The sequence below is a fragment of the Hyperoodon ampullatus genome (assembly GCF_949752795.1).
Source record: "Hyperoodon ampullatus genome assembly, chromosome: 1".
Lineage (NCBI taxonomy): Eukaryota > Metazoa > Chordata > Mammalia > Artiodactyla > Ziphiidae > Hyperoodon > Hyperoodon ampullatus.
In genome coordinates this window covers 45,116,296-45,123,062 of record NC_136914.1, presented here as the reverse complement: position 1 = coordinate 45,123,062, position 6,767 = coordinate 45,116,296, and positions in this window count along the sequence as shown.

Genomic DNA, 6,767 nt, shown 5'->3' with positions numbered 1-6,767 from the left:
AACTGCACAAGAAGAAGAAGGAATCCTTGCAGTAGTGTGTATGTATGCCCTAGGTACAAGACCCTTGAGCAGATAGGAAGAATCTTGGTAAAAGTGCATGCTGGGAATAACAATTGTCACAGTATCTTTGGTGCTTGGCAAGATGAGCATAGGAGAAAGTCCTAACTTAGCCTAGGACAGATACACAATATAAATGATTGCTAAGGACAGCTGCATGCATTCTGCTGTGGTTGAGGAACATATGTGAGTAGATAATTCAAGCAATATCCAAGTGCAGAGTGAGTGGAGACAGTGGAAATGTCACCATCTTCTCAAGGTCTAGATAGATTTTTACTTCATTGGACAATTAATTTAAGTGGCTAAAATTTATTGAGTATTTATTATGTGACAGATATTATTCTAAATGCATACATTCCTTCTATGCCCTTTTGGAATTTGAAAATTATATTAAAGATAATGTTAAAAAATATTGTAGGAACTATAAAAAACATAATGAAGATGAACGTGCTCTAAAGGACATTAAAAGCTATTATAAGAAAAAAGAAATTAAAGCATGCAATGACCCAGCAATACATGAGATAGAGATACTAGAAATGAACTAAAAAAAGGGTGAATTTATTATGATAAATTTGGGATTTTAAATTAGTGAAGAAAAAGTGAATTGTTTTGAAAAATACTGGGACAAATTAATAGCTATTTGAGAAAAACATTATTTTAAATTTCCTGCATCATCCCTTATATCAAAATAAATCACAAATGTACAAAAATGTACATCTAAACAACGACAAAAGTATCAGAAGAAAATTTTAAATGTTATTACCATCTTGGAGTGGGGAAATCTTTCTGCCATTAAATGCAAAAGCTAAGCACAATTGAACTTGACTATTTAAAAATTAAATCCTTTTGCACAACAAATGTTACCATAGAAAATCAAATAACAATAAACTGAGAAAAATATTTGCATCACATATTTCAGAAAAAATAATTCTTTATATATCCCAAACTTTCCCAAATCAATTAGAAAATAAAGAACATCAAAATAAGAAGTAGGCAAAAATGCAAAAATACATAAAGGTATTCAATAAATACATAAAAATGTTTAAACTCACTTATGATTAAATAAATAAAATGAAACTACAATGGAAAACAAATATTTACCTATTAGTGAGGCAGATAATGAAAATATCGCTAAGATGCAGTATCAGTGAGGAGAAAGATGCACCTTCATATACACTTTATGGTTATGAATTGGTGTAACATTTTGTGATGGCAATTTGATAATACCCATAAACATTTAGACATACCTTTTGACCCAGCAGTTCTATGTTCAGGAATTTCTCCTACATGTAAATCCACTCCATGGCGGAAAAATACATGAAAAAGGATGTTAACAAAAGTACAGTTTGTGACAACAAAGAGTTAAATACCATAAATACCAGACTGGTTAAAAACATTATGGCGCATTTCTACAATGGAACAACAGCATGTAGTACTTAGGAAGACTGAAATATGTTCATGTTCTCTTGGTCTTTGTCTTGCGTAAATGCCTACAACAGCAGGCATCTTAATATTTATTGGAGTGGGTGACCTTCATTATAAGTGTGGAGCAATAAGAAGTGGCATGTAGCAATGCTCCCAAGTATTTAGGGGAAAAAAAGTCACACATACATATACATGCAACCACAGACAGTTTCCTGGAAACAGAGAGAAGAAACCATTAGCAGTAGAGTCTTTTCTAGAGTGGACTGAGTTCAAGAAAGCAGAGCCAGACCTACAGTGAAGCGAATGAGGCACCTAGGCTACAGGGTAGAGGAAGCACCCTGAGATTAAATACCTCCTTAAATTTTATGCCCAGGCATCTAACTCACTTCACCCTCCCCCTGACCTATGAGGGAGGGGACTTGACTTCCAGTTTTCTATTTTTCAATCCTGTTTGAGTTATTCGCCATGAGAAGGTAAATGTAATTTTGGAATTAAAAAAAAAAGGAAATTACTTGATAAAATTAGAATTTAAGAATAGAGATTTCATTCTATAAAAACTTCAGTCCCTTATAAAGGGACTGAAGGTGACATTCAAGCACTTTAAAAACAGAATCTAGAACAACTATCATAAATATTGCTACAAAACTGATTTTAAATTTCAGTAGATATTATTGAAAGAGAGGATATATTAAAAATGAAAATAATATAGCCTTATAACTTAAGATTACATTAATAAGTACTGAAAAATGTTGGGAGTGGTAATAAATTGGGCACTTATTTATCAGACAGATAAAAACAGATATAAAGTAGGGTTGGTATTTTAAATTTCAGAAAAAAATAGGATGCAGGTTTAAAAAAAAAGGAAATTGAAGGTTCTTTTCTTTTAGTAAAGGTAAAACCAATGTTGAAAATGCCCATGAAGAACAGCAAAAGAAGAGTTTCAAAATTAATTAAACAAAAATTTTTAGATTTACAAGGAATAATAAACACTTTTTAGTAGAAAGCTAGACTATATATCTCTGTTAGCCTCTGATGGGCCAAAATATATACATTCATACATATGTACATACATATACAGATATACACATAAAACAAGAGATATAGGTACTTGGATAATATGTTAATAAAATTTAAATGCATATTAAAACAATACTCAGTTTTTTCAACCATCTGTGGAACACTAAGCTAAAAAATAAATAAAACTAACTGTAAGCTAAGTAACAAAAGAAAGCAATAAAATCCCGAAAGTAGGAACTATAAAGGCAAGGTTCTTTGACAACAATGCAGTAAAATTAGAAATCATGTTCACAACCTTAGATAAAAGTAATTAGGCTTACTTTGAAATTAAAAAAGGATTCAATAAAAATTTTGTGCTAAAGGCAAGTGCAAATCTACAAGTGTGGAGTACTTACAAAATAAGAAAAATGAGAACACTAATTCTCAAAATTTGTTGATTGTGGCCAAAGCTGCTCTCAGAAGGAAAGATTTTGTGTTAAAAGCTTTCATTATTTTAAAAAACAGAAATAAAAAATAAATGACTAATCACAACTCAAGGAGTTTGGGAAAAACAAAAAAACATACCTAAAAAGGCATAAAGAAGGATGTGGTGGAGAATAAAAATAAAAATAAAATTAATCAGAATCACAATCAATTAAAAAACAAAATGGTAAGTGCTTTAAAACCAAATATCTTATGAATATAATTAAGGGAAAAGGTCAACACAAATTTTAAAAATAGGAATTAGATATTTGACATCACAAAAAAGTATAGAGGAAATATACTATGAAGATATTATATACTATTCTATGAAAATATATTAGAAAATTTCAATGCAGTAGATATTTGAGAAAAATTTAACATTCAAATTGGCTCAAGAAATAAAAAGCATTATTTTCTCTTATCAGAAATAATCAAATTTTTTTGTGAAAAGCTATGAGCCATGTGGTTTTACTGTTGAGAATTATGTCAAACTTTTTAAAAAAGATAGTCCAAATTCCACATAAAAACTTTTCTCAAATATGGAAAAAGCCAACTTTGATTTTTAGAGTCTTTTAAAGATAGTATGAAAAAACTATACTGTATACTTTAAGAGAATGAAAAGAAAAGCCACAGATTGGGAAAAAAAATATTTGCACATCATATCTGGTAAAGGACTTGTGTCCAAAATATACAAAGAACACTTAAAACAATAAGGAAATAGCCCAATTAAAAAGTGACAAAATATTTGAACAGATACCTGACCAAAGAAGATATACAGATGGAAAATAAGCATATGAAAAGATGCTCAATATCATATGTTATTAGGAAATTGCAAATTAAAACTACTGAAATACTATTACATACGTATTAGAAAGGCCAAAATCCAAAACGCTGACAACACGAAAGGCTGACAAGGATATAGAACAATGGGCACTGTCATTCACTGTTGGTGGTATAGCCACTTTGGTAAACAGTTTGACAGTTTCTTGCAAAGCTAAACATAGTCTTACCATATGATCCAGCAATCACAGTCCTAGATATATACCCAAATGAGTTGAAAATCTATCCACACAAAAAGCTGCACACAGCTATTTATAGCAGATTTATACCATAACTGCCAAAACTTGGAAGCAACCAAGATGCTTCAATAGGTAAGTGGATAAATAAACTGTGGTACATCCAGACAATGGACTATCATTCAGCACTAAAAAGAAATGAGCTCTCAAGCCATGAAAAGACATGGAGGAACTTTAAATGCATATTACTAAGTGAAAGAAGCCACTCTGAAACGGCTATGTACTACATGATTCCAACTATATGACATTCTGGAGAAGGCAAAACTATAGAGACAGTAAAAAGATAAGTGGTTCCCAGAGGTTAAAGAAGATAGAGGGAGAGGGATGAGTACCTGGGGCACAGGGAATATTTAGGTCTCGCTATTTGGATATCTGCTTTGATAACTGTTATGGCGGATACAAAACAGTACTTATGTTATATGGAAACTATACTTTCTGCTCAATTTTTCTGTAAACCTAAAACTTATCCAAGAAAATAAATCCTATTAATTAAAAAAGTTACATAAAATTCAATATCCAGTGTCCATAAATAAACTGTTATTGGCAAAGAGGAAAACTACATACATAGAAAGCACTCTCATAAATAGAATTGCAGAAATCTCAAATAATACATGAGCAAAACAATTTGGATGGTCTATTGAAGAAATAATTCAAGAAGCATTTTTACCTGGAAGACATCCAAAATTTATACACATAGCACACTGTATAACTTAATTTTATTCATAATAATAATTTCAACTGATGGCGAAACTACATTTGGAAGGAAACACTGACATCCATTCCTGGTTAAGTCTCAAAGCAGCATTAGGAATAGGAGTATATTTCCCCCCAGATTAAAATATTAATATTAAATCAAGAGTCAACATCACACTAATGATTTTTAACTAAGTGTGTTGCTAGTTTCAGGAGATTTCATAGTAGATATTTCTTGGATGTCTTCCCAACTTATGATAATTTCCCCCTCTAGAAACAGCCCTTGAGACATAGGGATGAACTTCCAAGTGTTATGTCTGCCATTTGACCTTGACCATTGCTGACTGATGCAGTGGGGGACACCTGACCCTCCTGTGGCTGATCAGGTTCCATCTCCTGAGAATTTGGAATTTGGGATTGACAGAGACTGGGAAGTGGATGGAGCTCTGCTTATTTACTGACAGTGTTTGACAGAGAGTCTTCCAGAATTCTTTATTCTTTCTTTCCTGAGACTTAGCTTTCAACCATTCCTTGGATTCTAGTATACTCCTATATCTGCTTAAATATGTGAGATTTGTTTTTGTGGCTTGCAAACAACAACAGAAATCCTCTGGTAACTCAGACACTAATAGGTGTTTGATGGTGAAAATGGAGAGGTGTTGATCAGTGGACAATTTGTGTGGGAACTTAAACAAACTTACAGAGCTGTCTTTATTTTGGAACTTCCCAGAGTCAATAAAATGTCACATTGTGAGTCTCTAGGAGAAAGCTGTGGTATGCAATTTCTCAGCCTTATTTGACCACAGAAAATTTTATTTTTTGGAAGATACTTTAAAAAGACTAGTGTGCTACAGAACATACTTTGGGAAATATTTCCCTAGTGGTATTCCCAATAAACCAGCATGGTCATCCTCATGACTTCATATGGTTCTGGAAAGTCTTGGCCAATTCATGGAATACCTGTAACAATCTACTGGTAGCTGTAATGAGGAGGAAATCCATCCATAAGAGCAGCAGCATCAGCAACAAAAATAAAAGCATAAGATCCCTCAGATTTCTTTTTAATCCAAGTTGGTGGATTTCTTGAGGGAAGCACTTATTCACTATTGTGCCCCTGGAAGGGTATCTGGCTCACAAGAAACAAACAAATGAGTAAGTAGTGTGTCCTCTATAATTAAATAAGTAGATATTTCTTTTTAATTTCCTTGAGATTAATATAGTTTCTGGTTATTGTCGATTGTTTAAATCATATTATTTTGGAAAATACAATAACATTTGAGGAGGTTGGTTATAGATCAGGCAGGTTTAATTGTATAATTTCTTATCTTAGAAAGCTGTGTTATAAAGCAGGAATCATACAAAAAGAATATTCATCCAGTCACATTGCCACTGCTGCTTTTCTTGCTTTTGTCACCACCAGTGAAAAGAGGAAGAATGAATTGCTACTCCAATGACTGAGTACCTTAGCATCCCAGACTTCTCCCTTTTCTCTCTCCTACACTCTGTCTCTACTCCATTGAACTGGATGCATTGTTTTGTCACAGAATTACCTGCTTTTTGAAGATTCTTATTCATTCACAAAATTGTTATAGTTGTATTAAGGAGAACATAAATCTGCCCAGCCTGACCGTTCTAGATTTTAGTGGGGCTTGGCTCCCGACTGATGCTGAGTCAAGTTTCCCTTCTCTGAGAAAAAAAGAGAAGGACTTGGGGATAAAAGAGAAGAGGGAAGGGAGGGAAGAAAAGAGGGAGGAAGAGAGAGAGGAAGAGGGAGAGGGAGGGAAAGGGGGAGAAGAAGAGAGAGAAAAGTGTGTCTGGAGAAACAGAGAGGCTGTTTTGTTGGAAGAGAATAATGATGCACAGAGAAAAATACAGTAATGAGGTAGAGCGGGACGTCTGATAGTGTTCAAGTGTTTGATTATGATTATTCCTGGGATGCAGACATATTCCTTTCTTTAGTTCTTGGAGACCCCTCAGTGTTTTTATAATAAAGCTTCAAACTGGATAACCATCACTTGCAACTAGAGTCTTGGACAA